The sequence below is a fragment of the Scyliorhinus torazame genome, chromosome 9, assembly GCF_047496885.1.
Source record: "Scyliorhinus torazame isolate Kashiwa2021f chromosome 9, sScyTor2.1, whole genome shotgun sequence".
NCBI lineage: Eukaryota > Metazoa > Chordata > Chondrichthyes > Carcharhiniformes > Scyliorhinidae > Scyliorhinus > Scyliorhinus torazame.
Genome location: NC_092715.1, coordinates 184,318,096 through 184,334,302, shown reverse-complemented (window position 1 = coordinate 184,334,302; position 16,207 = coordinate 184,318,096). Strand labels below are relative to the sequence as shown.

The 16,207-nt window shown below is 45.7% G+C and overlaps 1 long non-coding RNA gene across 1 annotated transcript in view; it reads right to left on the bottom strand.

The window, feature by feature from the left end:
• LOC140430050 (uncharacterized) overlaps positions 1 to 11,590 on the bottom strand; it is a 116,313-nt gene extending 104,723 nt beyond the window's left edge. The window contains exon 1 of the long non-coding RNA XR_011949299.1: positions 11,349 to 11,590. This is a non-coding gene — a long non-coding RNA (uncharacterized lncRNA). The remainder of the gene's footprint in view (positions 1 to 11,348) is intronic.
• Between the last annotated feature and the right edge of the window lie 4,617 nt (positions 11,591 to 16,207).

Genomic DNA, 16,207 nt, shown 5'->3' with positions numbered 1-16,207 from the left:
GAATTGAACACTATACTCCAAGTGTGGCCTAACTAAGGTTCTATACAGCTGCAACATGACTTGCCAATTCTTATACTCAATGCCCCGGCCAATGAAGGCCAGCATGCCGTATGCCTTCTTGACTACCTTCTCCACCTGTGTTGCCCCTTTCAATGACCTGTGGACCTGTACTCCTAGATCTCTTTGACTTTCAATACTCTTGAGGGTTCTACCATTCACTGTATATTCCCTACCTGCATTAGACCTTCCAAAATGCATTACCTCACATTTGTCCGGATTAAACTCCATCTGCCATCTCTCCGCCCAAGTCTCCAGACAATCTAAATCCTGCTGTATCCTCCGACAGTCCTCATCGCTATCCGCAATTCCACCAACCTTTGTGTCGTCTGCAAACTTACTAATCAGACCAGTTACATTTTCCTCCAAATCATTTATATATACTACAAAGAGCAAAGGTCCCAGCACTGATCCCTGTGGAACACCACTGGTCACAGCCCTCCAATTAGAAAAGCATCCCTCCATTGCTACTCTCTGCCTTCTATGGCCTAGCCAGTTCTGTATCCACCTTGCCAGCTCACCCCTGATCCCGTGTGACTTCACCTTTTGTACTAGTCTACCATGAGGGACCTTGTCAAAGGCCTTACTGAAGTCCATATAGACAACATCTACTGCCCTACCTGCATCAATCATCTTAGTGACCTCCTCGAAAAACTCTATCAAGTTAGTGAGACACGACCTCCCCTTCACAAAACCGTGCTGCCTTTCACTAATACGTCCATTTGCTTCCAAATGGGAGTAGATCCTGTCTCGAAGAATTCTCTCCAGTAATTTCCCTACCACTGAAGTAAGGCTCACCGGCCTGTAGTTCCCGGGATTATCCTTGCTACCCTTCTTAAACAGAGGAACAACATTGGCTATTCTCCAGTCCTCCGGGACATCCCCTGAAGACAGCGAGGATCCAAAGATTTCTGTCAAGGCCTCAGCAATTTCCTCTCCAGCCTCCTTCAGTATTCTGGGGTAGATCCCATCAGGCCCTGGGGACTTATCTACCTTAATATTTTTTAAGACACCCAACACCTCGTTTTTTTGGATCACAATGTGACCCAGGCTATCTACACCCCCTTCTCCAGACTCAACATCTACCAATTCCTTCTCTTTGGTGAATACTGATGCAAAGTATTCATTTAGTACCTCGCCCATTTCCTCTGGCTCCACACATAGATTCCCTTGCCTATCCTTCAGTGGGCCAACCCTTTCCCTGGCTACCCGCTTGCTTTTTATGCACGTGTAAAAAGCCTTGGGATTTTCCTTAACCCTATTTGCCAATGACTTTTCGTGACCCCTTCTAGCCCTCCTGACTCCTTGCTTAAGTTCCTTCCTACTTTCCTTATATTCCACGCAGGCTTCGTCTGTTCCCAGCCTTTTAGCCCTGACAAATGCCTCCTTTTTCTTTTTGACGAGGCCTACAATATCACTCGTCATCCAAGGTTCCCGAAAATTGCCGTATTTATCTTTCTTCCTCACAGGAACATGCCGGTCCTGTATTCCTTTCAACTGCCACTTAAAAGCCTCCCACATGTCAGATGTTGATTTGCCCTCAAACATCCGTTTGATGACCATACCAACATTCTTCCAGACCTTAAGCTCTGGGGCAGGATACTCAAGTCCCCCAGCCGCGTGTTTCTCGGTGCTGCGCCGTCTGCTGGCAGCGGGATTCTCTCTTCCCGTAGCTTGTCATTGAAGCCACCCAAGCTGCCTGGAAACCCACAGGATGTGCAGCGATCGGCAAAAGAGAATCCCAATGGTTGGAGAATTCCAGCCCTGATATTCTCCCCTTAAACATTTTCATCGCAGCACCCTGTGTACAATGTTCCCTAAAGTCAACCATTTTACCCGCCACCTGGCCCTCAACGGCCACACCTGCAAGGTGTCGCCGGGGCACCGTTTAGTACTGGTCCACACAAACGTGGACCATGCATAATGGCACCATGGAGGGTCTTTCAGGCCATTGGAGATTGTGGCCGGGAACAGGGCAGGGTAGTACCCTGGCACTCCCCCTGACACCTGGCCACCTTGTCACTGCCAGTCTGGCACTCTGGCAGTGCCACACTGGCATGCCACCCTGGTACAGCCCAGGTATCCAGGTGGTACAGACGGGGTGCCAGATTGGCAGTGCCAGGGTGCCCGGGTGCCAAGTTGGCACTGCCAGAGGTTGGGCCCAGGGGAACCTTACCAATTGGGGGATGAGGGTGGTTCCCAGGTGCCGATACAAGCTTTGCAGTGTGAGGGGGGTCTATAAAGCGGGGGGGGGGCCTGAAATGTGAGGGAAGATCAGGACTGTCGATCAAAATGGCACCCCAATCTGCGAACATCCATTCTTGCTGCAGAGGTCAGCAGTAACTGGTGAGGTCAGCTCATCAGAAAGAAATCATTTTGCGGGCATCCTCGGCATGGAGAAACTCCCCGAGGCCAAATAAAACAGTGAAATGCCGTTGAATATCGGGACGATTTTCGGTGCTGCAGCCTCCGAGAAACACCCCGCCAAACGTGCCCAAAAGCAGACTTTAACTTGTCCGCTGAATCCTGTCATGGATACGGGATTTGTTTATAGGTTTCTTTTTATGATAGATTAACCATGTGATATTTAAAAGATTTGAGTGGTGTTTCAAGAATGGGAATTTCTTTAACATAGTGAAGACCGTATTAAATTTTAGAAACGTATTTTATTTTAACATGGCTTCTGATGGTCTGCCCATGGTGGATATTGGATGAGTTGGTGTGGAGGGAATAAAGGCAAAAGGAGGCAGTTGGATTGGCATGAGGTGGCATGGGTTGATTGACATGAGTTGGCATCAGTTAGCACAGATGGTATAAGGGCCATTTGGGGAGGGCTGGGAGTCTGGAGGTTGAGGGCGTGTATCTCGGTGGAAAACGTTGTCTCATAAGCTTGCTGGCAAAATTGCTTTTAATATATTTTGTGTCAAAATACAATTGCTCCAAAGTCCTAGAGAACAGAGACGGGCCTTTTCACCAGCCTGCTTCAGCACTCAACCAACCCCATGGTCGTTAATGCTCCGCTTTCGGGGTGGTAGACCCAACTCCATCCATTCAACACCAGGAGTGAAGATCACGCCATTTGTCGACCTTTATACCAAAGCACGTGAGGTGAGTTGGGATATTGTACCCCTTTGTCTATAACCATTTTAAAGACTTTACAACGCCAAATGAATGTTATTTTTGTCTGCTGGTAATTTATCAAGGCAGTACTTTCAATGGGGAATGGTTATATAGACACAGGGGTACATATATCCCAATTCACCTCACGTGCTTTGGTATAAAGGTCGACATTCCCATTTTGTTAGCGAAAATCTGGGCCCTTGTCTATTAACATCTCTCTGTGATAGACCTGTTCCTCAAGTGTAAGACCTGTTCCTCCAGTGTGTAGCTGAATGTTAAATCAAAAAGATCTGGGTGTTGACCTTCGAGTGACCTTGCCACTGATACATCCAATGGCAGAAAAACAAAACTAAACAGAATAAAATAGCCTGTAAACTAGCAGCATGTCCAGCTCTTGCCTTATTGAGTTTGTGATGTCACCTGAAACCTTGAAAAAGGTATTGCTTTGTAATTATATCCAAGTCACCTTGCATAGAAAGTTTGGAAATGACCTACACATAAAAATACATTTGCTTATCAAAATCAAAGGGGATAAAGGCAAAATCAAAATCAAACCAAGACACCTACCATGTGGTGCCTTGCAAAGCTGGCCCTGCCTTTTTGGCTACATGCAGGCCGAAGCGATCTATAAATTTTTCTAATCTTTGTTCCTGGGATATAAGTGACACAAAGCAATTTTTATGGCCCCTCCTTCATTGTCTTAAAGGGATTAAGTCAATTGTGTATGAGGAAAAATATATAAAACACGTTTCATATATCTGCTGTGTTATTTTAAACCAATAGCGTAGAATAAAAATAATGGGCAAAATTTCTGTTTCCGGATCCTGATTAAATGAATGTCAGGAACCTGAAAATGCTGCCTGCAGAACCCCGGCTGAGATTTTGGAGGAGGCAGCCAATTAAGTGGATGTCGGGAGCTCTGCACAATTAAGGGCACGTCTGGAGAGCCAGGGCCAATAGGAGACCATCCAGCATTGAAGGACTGGCAGACCCTGACAGTCAGAGGCCGGTGCTCCTGAGGTATGTAGGAAAGTGTGAGGGGCTTCGATTCATCGTCGCTAGCAACAAGTGGGGATATAAGAATGGCCAAAATGATTAGGACTGTCAGACATGAAAAAGTCCCCCACTGCTGTTGTTGCAACCATTCATTATCCTGGCACCTTCGCCATTGACAGTACTGCCTTCATAAATTACCAGCAGATAAAAATAACATTCATTTGGAGTTGTAAGGTCTTCAAAATGGTTATATAGTGTTGTTGAAAACTCACCACAATTCTTAGAAGTCCCCCTATACCAAAAAGAGCCGACATTCTAAATGGTGATCAGGGATTCTCACTCCCTGACTCCGATGCAGGCTTCAGTGAGTGCTATTCAGGTCAAACTATGTTTTCAAGTTATCCCCTGGTATAACCTTCACCGAAGATTTCATCTACTTACCACTTAGTAGCATCGATCCTGGGTCCCGCATTGATCAGTAAGTAAAGTAGACTTTGGAATAACCACTATTTCAGGTTAAATTAAGTTATTTTATTATTATATTTTTTCTTTCTTTTAAAAGCTGCAGTTACTGTCTTTACAGAAAGGTAAAAAGATCTTGCTTCTGGATTAACATAGGATTTACAGTGCAGAAGGAGGCCATTCGGCCCATCAAGACTGCACGGCTCTTGGAAAGAGCACCCTACCCAAGGTCAACACCTCCACCCGATCCCCATAACCCAGTAACCCCACCCAACACTAAGGGCAATTTTGGACACTAAGGGCAATTTATCATGGCTAATCCACCTAACCTGCACATCTTTGGACTGCGGGAGGAAACCGGAGCACCCGGAGGAAACCCACGCACACACGGGGAGGATGTGCAGACTCCGCACAGACAGTGACCCAAGCCGGAATCGAACCTGGGACCCTGGAGCTGTGAAGCAATTGTGCTATCCACAATGCTACCGTGCTGCCCTGATCCTTCTGGTTAGTTGAAGGGACTTTCAGGCCCAACTTTTTTTTAAAAATGTTTTTATTCTCCATTTTCACATTTTCCTTCAAAATTCACACCCCACCCACAAACAGTAAATGGTAACAAATACAAAATCAATCCCCTTAACAATACCAACAATCCCATCCTCCCACCACCCCAAACAACGGCCCACCTGTCAATATATGCATCCAATAAAACAAACCCTCCCACGGTGGCAACAAAAAACAAAGGAGAAAAAGGAGTCCGGGACCGCCCATGGTCACCATTGACCTATATAATCCCCTCCCCCCCACCCCCCTACACTCAACGCCATCAAACCTCTGAAAGAGTACCATACATGATACCCAAGAGTTGTACAACCCCCCCCCCCCCGCCCCCTCAGTCTCCAACTCCTCCCGTCCACTGCCTCTTGTAAAACTCCTCCCCAACCTCGGTTCCTTCCCCCCAACTTTCCACCCCGGCTAGACCACTCGGACCCTGTTCTGCCAGGCTCCGATGGCCGCAGCCCCTCCCCCCATCTCACTCCCGTTCACTGGCCAGCTTAAACCGGCCAGCGTGGAGGACCCCGCCCGGGTCCCTTTCCCACTTGCCCGGCCCTAGGAAAGCCCAAAGATCCCCTTTTAGCACACAAACCCCGCATATCCACCTACACCCCAAAGAGCCCTCATTTCGAGTGAAAGTCCCATCACTTCCCTTGTTCAAATATATACAACATTGGCTCCTTTAGCCCCTACACTCGCACGCAGTGAAACAAAAAAAAAGAAGAAAATACAGTCAGTCATGAGGGCACATCGGCACATGGCCATTTCTCAATTTCTCAGTTCTGCCACAGTCCTTCTGCCTTCACAAACTCCTCCGCTGCCTCCGCCGTTCCAAAATAAAAGTCCCTGAGCTTGTAAGTCACCCTCAGCTTCGCTGGATATACAATGCCGCACTGCACCTTGCTAATGTACAGTGCCCTCTTCACCCGGTTGAAGGCAGCCCGCCTCCTCGCCAGCTCCACTGTAAAGTCCTGGTATACACGTATACCAGCTCCAGCCCACTGCACCACCCGCTTCTGCTTGGCCCAGCTCAGGACCATCTCCTTCACACTGTACCTACGGAAGCACAGAGTCACTACCCTTGGTGGCTCACTCGCCTTTGGTACAGGCCTCCACGACCGATGAGCCCGATCCAGTTCATATCGGGAGGGATCCTCCCCCTCCCCGAATAGTTTCGCCAGCATCGCGGCAAAATACTCAATCGGCCTCGGTCCTTCAACTTCTTCGGGCAGCCCCACAATCCTCAAATTCTGTCGCCTGGATCTGTTTTCCAGGTCTTCCATTTTTCCTCGTAGATCCTTGTTAATGTCCATCACCTTCCGCATCTCCTTCCCCATCGAGGCAAGTTGATCACCGTGCTGCAATAATGTCTCCTCCACTTCCTTCAGCGCCTCCCCTTGCTCTCGCACCTCCGCCACTCCACTCACCACCGCCGTCATCACCGGGGAAATCTCCTCCTCCACCAGCGCACTCAAAACCTCAGCCACTGCACCAGAAGCGGGTGGTGCAGTGGGCTGGAGCTGGTATACGTGTATACCAGGACTTCCCCATTGTCTCCATGTATCTTGTAAACTGCCTTTCGAATTCCGCAGCCATCACCTTTGTTATTTCTCCAGCCGTAAGCAATGCGGCCTCCACTGGTGCTCCAGCCTCCATTTTCCTTGGTGACCCCGCGGTGACCTTTCCACTCCCCGACGGACCTTCAGCTGTTTTCTTTACGGATGATTTTTTGCTTACCCTCGACATTTTTCTTCACTGTGCCTTTACTGTTTATTCCTGCCTTTGCCACCTCCGTGGACCCTGGGACCGGGCTTAAAGCCCCGAAAATGCCGTTCCCGAATGGGAGCCCTCCACTGTGCGGCTGCCTCCCACCCGCTGTCACCGGAAGTCCCCCTTCAGGCCCAACTTGACGATCAATCTTTTTAAAATCTGTTCTTCTTGAGATGTATTCGCTGATGAGCTCGGTTGCTGTGTCCTATCCTTGTCCGAGCTGTGAGAACTGGCTCTGCTGTCTGTCTCTGAGCTGACTCTGAGCTGACTCTGCCTACTCTTTAAATTCTAGTCTTCCTTAGATGTATTAGCTGTTTTAGCTCGGCTGCTATGCCCTGTCCCTTTCCCATAGCCGAGCTGACTGTAATCTGACTCTGAGCTGCTTGTTCCTTCTCTCTCTCTCTCCCTCTGAGTTCTGGTTCTGCTTGCTGTTCCCTTTCTTCGGGTTTATATATTTTTCTAACAGTTATCTAGTTTTTATGACTTTATTGTAAAGTAACTCTTGATTTTCTTTGATTGTAAAAAGTATCTTTGATCTAAACATTCTAATCCAACTAAGTACTCATTTTGACTCAACCTCAGCTCTCAGGTCTCGGATTACATTGTTTCCTTTGTGATGTTCAAAATGCTTTGACTTCAAGAGGTGTGAATTTTGGTTTGGTTCCTGTCATTTCTATAGTTTTATTTTCCAATTGTGTCCTCAGCTCATAATTTTGACTTTGATTTTGGCTTTGAATTATGTTTCTCGTAGACTGATAGTCTCCAGTTTTCTTTAATTTACCTGGTATTAGCAAATTTTCACACCTAGAATTATCACCAAAGTCAACTGAACCTCATCCTTCCTTTTCCAGATGCTTACTAAGATAGTTACTCTCAATGAAGGTGTGAGCCATTGTTTTTGGCTTCATTCAAAATCCTGTTTGTCTTGTTTGCTAAGCCTGCTTGACCAAGGATATCTGCATTTTACAATCCTGCTCTTTGCAGTTGCTGTTAACCCTTTGTGGGATCTTGCCCTGTATTCTCTCATGTTTCTCTCAGACCAGATATTGCCAGACTTCCATGTTTCAAATGACACATCTTTCCATATTTTCAATAACACCCTGTCTTGATATTTGAAACATTACTATATCATTTCAGCAATTATCCCCCCATCTAATTGTACTGACTAACATTTATCCCCGATCTTTCTCATTTGTATGCACATGTTTTGTGATTTTAAATTGTGCACCAAAATCAATTTGTGAATGTATCCATATCACAGACCAGTGTCTTTTTTCGTTTTTTCCTCAAGTCAAATTACCGTGAACCATAGCTGCAGCCGCTCAGGAAGGTAACACAATAGCTATATCCGTGTGTTCCACTACCTCCAAAGCATTTTACTTCCTTGGGTAGCAGCACCGTAGAAGCTTCCTCATGTCCCTTAGAAACAGCACCCAACTCAGTCCATCAGTAACCAAAAAAGTATTTTGTCCATCACTGGCTGTTAAGTGTCCCATCTTTCTGTCATCCAAATTGCTTTCCGTTTCTCATTGGAATGGTAAATTATGATATCATGTACCACCCACTGATTCCCTTGCTTCATTAATTTAAAAGGTTCAATTGATCCTGCTTCTATCCCTGACTTCCCCATCTTAATGTCTAACATTGTCCTGAACCATGTATGTCTGCCAGCCCCTGCTCTACATGAGAGAATATCTTTCTGACAAACGTCCTTCAAATCCCTTTCGTCTGTTATCATTTCTCTTACAACATTTGCAATACAATATGCCGACAATATTTGCAAAACCACATCGAACTATCACTTCTCTTTTTCCAAATAAATTCTCCCTATTGTTAAATACACAGTAAAAAAAATAAAATTAAGTCTTATCTTAACACATTACTCATCACCTAACCACACAAATAGACTGTGTTTAAAACTTTACATAATTGCAACTGTTGTCACAATTTCAATACTAAAAATAAAGTACAATATCGACACATCCCTTCGTGGCTTTGGGACCAATAGTCATTATATACTAAATATGGCGTGTTAACAACATCAATATTATTTGTGATGTTCTATGTTTTGCTAGTGACATTCTTGTGATTGGCGGGCACTAGGACCCTGCGGAGCTATGCAGTGTCAATTTCAACGCATCAGTTTCAATGTAATTTCCTGCAAGCAGCTGACTGCTGCCCAGTACAAACCCTTTATCTGTTTATTCTGAGACCAATTTAGTTCTGAACATACTGATTTACCACCTCATAATACTGATCACATTTCTACCTGCCATTTATAACTTCTAATTGATGCGAAACTCGGTTTTGCAAAATACAACATTTTTAAAAAATACAAACATCAAAGGAAATTCACAAATCCTTATTAGACATACATACACTCATTCATCCACTCAGATCTTGGCTCTCCACTTTATAAGGTTTCACAAGCCCTTATTAAACACACACACACATTTATCCACTGAGATCTTGGACCTCTACTTTGTAGGGTTTTAGTTACTCTTAACAAAAATCGAGACCCCTCCATGCTGATAAGTCTTACTTATGCAGGAGTTTTTTGCCTCTGTTAATTTCTTCCACTCTTGTTTCATTGCTTCAACTCACTTGACCATGTTTCAGAGCAAGAGGATTATTCTAATTGCCATTTTTCAGAATTCTAAGTTCTGTTCCTGGTTGTCACTTTCAGTTGCAATCTGAAATTAAGGATACGTACCATTTCTGGGCCCCATCCATGGCTAACTAAGGCACTATCTTCCTGTTTTAGTTAAGGGTCGATTGGTTATTGGTCTCTAAAGATTCTAGGCATCCCTACTTCTCGAGGATTTCTCCTCACAATCTGCCTTACTCTGAGGATGATTTATATTTTGGCCTCTTTTTACCAGTAATGGATACAAGATTCTTAGTGCTGTCACCAAGATGTCTTGCACACTTTTTCTCAGGGTCAGCATCTTCTAATCTGCTGATTTCACACCCAACCTGAATTTTATGTCCCCCTCGATCCACAGAATATCCTTACAAAAGTCAATCACACATGACTTTCCAGACTAAACTCGGCAGGTAAAGTCTGACTCACACATAGACTAGAAACTTCTAATATTCTAGCCTTTGTGCCGGTTAGAAACTTCTAATATTCCAACCGTTTCTCGGGAACTATAAACTTCTAATATTCTAGCCCCCACTCTAGCCCCCATTCTGCTCAACTAGAAACTTCTAATATTCTAGGCCTCCACGCTGGATGCCATGGAGAAAGCAAAACAACCGGCTGGACGTAATTAATACGGTGTTAACACGACGGATGCCATGTAGCAAATAAAGCAACCCGCTAGGTGTAATTAATAGGGTTTTAATTTAAACATTGGGCGCCATGTTTGCTAAGTCTGCTTGACTAAGGATATCTGCATTTTACAATCCTCCTCTTTGCAGCTGCTGTTAACCCTTTGTGGGATCTTGCCCTGTATTCTCTCATGTTTCTCTCAGACCAGATATTGCCAGACTTCCATGTTTCAAATGACACATCTTTCCATATTTTCAATAACAATAGACATAGGGGTACACAGACATAGGAATACATTTCCTGTCCCGCCCAACACCGGAATTGTCATGGGTGGGACAGGCACGATGACAGACAATTGAAAGGTCCGTTAACCTCGGGCGGGAATGCTGGTCCTGTCCATAATGTCTGCATGAGTAGAAAGGTAGAGTCTGAGAAAACTTTAGGCCTGGTATTTGATCGTGACTCAAAACAAGCCAAGAACATTCATTATCTTAAAATCTAAATGTAAAAATATCGACAACATTTTGAGCACAGGGTAGTCAGGGAGACTCTGCTGGAGGGTTCAAAATGGCAGGCAGGATCTGGATCCCAAAATCTGCGTTTCCGAAATGAAAGGATTTTTGAAAGGGGATGGGGCATAAAGTGCAGAAGTGGCATTTGCTAATCAGCTGGGCAGCAAAAGTCAGGAAAAAACAGGAAGTTGCTATTTTGACTGTCAGAAGGTGCAGAAATTGCTGTGTATGGTCCACAGCTTGGTACTGGAGACATGAACAACTCTGAAGGCCTGAGGTAAAGAATTCTGAGCCTTATATCGGGCTGTGTGAGGTTTCAGATTCAAAGTTGAATTTGCCTCTGAGTTGGACATTGCTGTATGACCACAGGAATGAAGAGGATTGGTGGCTGAAAAAGAGTAAGGACTCATCCATGTGGACCTCTCAATGGAGGAGACATTCATGCAGATCGCGTGTGTACCTTCTCAGGTCAGTAAAATAGTGTATTTCAAACTTTTTCTTCGGGGGCCCATTTTTACCAAGTGGCCGACCTTCACGACCCCACATCGCCTGACTTCACAATGCACACCACCTAAACTTTGCGATCCACCATTTTTGCTTACCTTTAATGCAACAGGTGAGCTTGTTTAGTCCTCACCATCTCACTTGCTTTGTCATTCAGTGTTATATTTCTGTATGGATTGTTCATCTGAGGTCCTGAAGCACTGCTTTGTCCTGCCGTGGGCTCTTCTGCAAAGCTCTCTCCAGTAGATTCAGTTGTGAGATCTGGGCCTGCTTTTGTCTGGCCTTCCTTTCCTTAGTCCAAGAAGATCCATCTTCAGTTCTTCACACAGTCCGGTTGCTTGCTTGCTGGCAGCTACAAACAGAGGAAGCTCTCCTCAGTAATTTCACTTCCAGAGTACGTGATGTCAGTGTAATGGATGCGTGACCTGCTCTCTGCCGCCCCTTCTGGCAGGAAGACTAATCAATGTTTTTTAAAAATCTGCTCCTGGAACAGCGCGCTGGTGTACGGAGGAGGCGGTCTGCCCTGCTGCGTTAAATGCCTGCACACTGCAACATCCGGCTGAGGGGGCATGGACAGAGAATGGAGTAATCCATCATGGTGATGAGCTCAACCTTGTCTTGGGAATTTGACTGCGAGCTTTAACCATGAGAGACTGGCCAATCTCATGTAGAGCCAGATGCAGCATCAATCCCAGTGGATGCAAGAGCAGAGTTACTCTTGCAAAGAATCAAGGCTCACACATTAGCCTGGAGTAATCCATTCAGAGTATGAGCACTGTCCTCCTTGGAATGCATGAGAAGATGTGACCCCACAACAGGAAGTTCTTCCTGATGACACAATACATGTTGGAGTGGATGACTGATGCACCTCAACTGCCCACTCCATCTAACCTTCCAGAAAGCCAACCCAGGACTGAGGAGGCTGCAGAAAATAATATCCCCAATGGGTCCCTGCATGAGGAGGTTAGCCATAGGGCTTCTCAGTAATTCACAGAGAGAGAGATGAGCAGACTGGCTCCACCTATTCTGAGGCAACACGGGGGATGTTCGCGTTCGATAGACACCACGGGCGTCATTCTCCGCCGCCGGGAGTCTCCGTTTTGCCGGCGCCTGGGGGTTTCCCGACGGCGTGGGGCTGCCCCACAATGGGAAACCCCATTGACCGGCCGGTGTTACGGAGACTCCCGCCGGCCGGTCGGGGCTGAAATGTGGCGGGGCGGGTAGGAGAATTTCGCCCTACGTCGTTTCAATCGTATGTGGTGTTTTATGTCACATTGTTAAGTAAAACTTTTTCATTTTCTGTTGATACATTATATAAAGCAAAGGATGGATGTATTTGCCTTAAGTTGCTGAATGGGCATGCAATAACCGGATAAACATACAACTGCATGATCTTACCAGTGCCACTGAAGATCACAGCCAGAAGTCCATCCCTCAGTCACCTGACAGCTGGGAAGGGTGAAACCATGCATGTCCGTCATAGCTGTTCAATATCCGTGTGCTGGAACTTTCTTCTCAAGGAGTTTGGGGAGGGGATGGGGAAGTGGGTACGTTCATGGGTTAGGTGTTTTGTGCTTGATTATGTGCATTCTAGTATTATGGTGTGATCTGGATCTGAATAGTGTCTGGAAGTCACACATGCCTGCGACGAAAGTGGCCGCAATTCTCTGACCTTTGCGATTCACTTTTCCCGCTAGCAGCGTAACCCCACCCGTGGGTTTCCCGGCGGCATTGGGTGGGTTCAATGGGAAATCCCATTGACAAGCAGCGGGAGTAGAGAATCCCACTGGCAGTGAACGACATGCCACTGGGAAACACGCGGCTGGGAGCCAAAGAATACAGCCCAGTGTGTTGATGTCACAGTTAGGGATGAGGCGCAATGTTTCAATATGATCGTCTTTCATTTTTCTAAATTCCAACCTGTTCATACCTTTCTTCATTTGATAAGCCCTTCATTCTAAAAGGCTTTGTACAGCTGCACGAATTTGGGGCAGCACGGTAGCATTGTGGATAGCACAATTGCTTCACAGCTCCAGGGTCCCAGGTTCGATTCCCGGCTTGGGTCACTGTCTGTGCGGAGTCTGCACATTCTCCCCGTGTGTGCGTGGGTTTCCTCCGGGTGCTCCGGTTTCCTCCCACAGTCCAAAGATGTGCGGGTTAGGTGGATTGGCCATGCTAAATTGCCCATAGTGTCCAAAATTGCCCTTAGTGTTGGGTGGGGTTACTGGGTTATGGGGATTAGGTGGGGTTATTGGGTTATGGGGAGAGGGTGGAGGTGTGGACCTTGGGTAGGGTGCTCTTTCCAAGAGCCGGTGCAGACTCGATGGGTCGAATGGCCTCCTTCTGCACTGTAAATTCTATGTAATCTATGTAATCTATGTAAGCTGCAGTAAAATCTCCCTACTTCTATCTGCTGTTCCATTTGCAATAAATGCCAACTTTAGACACCAGAATGGAAGACTCTGGCCCTGATTACTATCTAGTGAATGCTGATGAAAATTGGACATGTGGAATTAGCAAGAACAGGACCAGAATTAACTGTCACATCAGGACCAAACATTCTGTTGACCCTTGTGGTTTGAAGCAGCAATGTAAAGAATGTCCACTTGGATAAGGCAGTAGAGTGTGACCAGCACCTTTGCGACTGTACTGAATCATGTTTTCAAGAAAAGCAGGGAGAAGCTTAGAAAGTAGACTGTCTTGTTTCCTTTCAAGGAAATTGGGGGAGGAATTCATGTGCGTTGCACCAGTTTTACAAGTGAACAACGTAGGCTGTTCCTGCTGACTCTCCATTCGGATAAGCAGATGTTAAATTCTTGGCTTGTTAATTGTGACTTTTTTTATCATAGAATTTACAGTGCAGAAGGAGGCCATTTGGCCCATCGAGTCTGCATCGGCTCTTGGAAAGAGCACCCTACCCAACCGCACACCTCCACCCTATCCCCATAACCCACTAACGCCACCCACCACTAAGGGCATTTTTGGACACTAAGGGCAATTTATCATGGCCAACCCATCTAACCTGCACATCTTTGGACTGTGGGAGGAAACCGGAGCACCCGGAGGAATCCCACGCACACACGGGGAGAACGCGCAGACTCCGCACAGACAGTGACCCAAGCGGGAATCGAACTTGGGACCCTGGAGCTGTGAAGCAATAGTGCTAACCACCATGCTACCTGTCAATCCACACAAAGCCCTGATTTTCTTACACACAACCAAGGCAATGCTGTTCCAGCCCAGGGTAATCCAAAATTACAGAGAGGGCTTCAAAGAGACACTAGGCCCCTTGATTTAATAAGCCATTGACCCAATGCTTGTTTCAGGCATAGGCCCTGGACATAAATATTTTGCCTCCACGTATTCCAACTCATAGTTTGTGCCTTCAGTCTGCTATATTGGAGGCTCAGTACGCTGTTAAGCAGCCAAAAAATGCATGGTCACATTTCTAGGCAACCATTACTAATCTGTTGAATGTTTTAAAAATATGTACTGTGTTTCTTTCATAAACCATCTGCAAAAATAATTTTCGATGCATGTTTAAAGTTCAGTTCGCGAATTAAACTTAATACATTAACTATGCCTTTAATTTATATAGCTTGTAACTAGTCTTTTTTCCCCAAGTGACAGTAAAATAATATTTCAGCTGTCGAAGCAAGAATGCAGAGATGTTTAGTGCTCAACATCCTACTTTCTTTGTTTTTTTCATATAAAATAATGATAAATCTATTGTGAAATGTCAATCTGCATTAATTTCAAAATTAGTGATAAATAATTTTCCAGCTGTTTGCCTCAAGGCTTAAATCATTAAATAGAATAGAATTCAGTATATATAAAATGTTACTCCGATTTTGAAAGCTTCAGATGAGCATGACACTGGAAAATGTGAAACCAGAAAGTCTCAATGCTTAACTTTTTTCTCTGAACTTTGAAAAATTATTGCAATTAGAACAATGAGAAGGGCGATTAGCAGGAGAGCATGTCCACAACGGATATGTCGAGAGTAATTCCCACATCTCAACTTGAGCAATGATCAATTTTCTTCACTAAAGAAGTAATCACTGATATCCCAAGCAGGGCGATGACTGCATTGCCAGTGGTTGTGACGGGGACCCTGGTTACAACCATTTATGCGTCTGGCTTCTTCCAAACTAGTGCTGGAGATATTAGCAACACATCAAGGGTCAATCACTTGAATCTCTCCACAGATGCTGCTATCTGCTAAGTATTTCCAGCATTTTCTGATTTTAATTTGGACTTTCACCATCTGCAATATTTTGCTTTTGCAAATGTGTTAAGCGTGTGAGGGTGAAGGGAAGCACATGAATGTTAGATGTTATTCCTGATTGAAAGTGTTGGCAGTTGAATGATGGACGTACGGTTAAGTGTTAATATCTGAAGCGCCTGATACTGAGGTAATTATGGACATGATTCTCCCGACATAATTCTAAGACTGGGCAGCACGGTGGTGCAGTAGTTAGTGCTGCCTCACAGCGCCGAGGACCCGGGTTCGATCCCAGCTCTGGGTCACTGTCCGTGGGGAGTTTGCACATTTTCCCTGTGTCTGCGTTGGTCTCACCCCCACAACCCAAAGATGTGCAGGGTAGGTGGATTTGCCACGCTAAATTGCCCCTTATTTGGAAAAAAAAGAATTGGGGACACTAAATTTTAAAAAAAGAATTCTAAATGTGGTAGCAAGCGGGAAATGGCAAGAGATTCCCGGCGCTCAGTCCGGCGAGACCAGCAGCACTATTCAACGTTAATTGGTCCACTTAACAAGGCCCCACAGGCCTCGCGCCGCAAATGAAGGCTCGTAAGTCGATTCACCGGGACCATGCTCGCCAGCTCCCCTCCTGCTAACAAGGTCAGGCAGCACTTAAACACCACTTGCACAGCCAACCCCAGTCAGCTCGCAACCATGGCACCAAGACGCCTGTCCGCAAGGTTTGGAGACGCG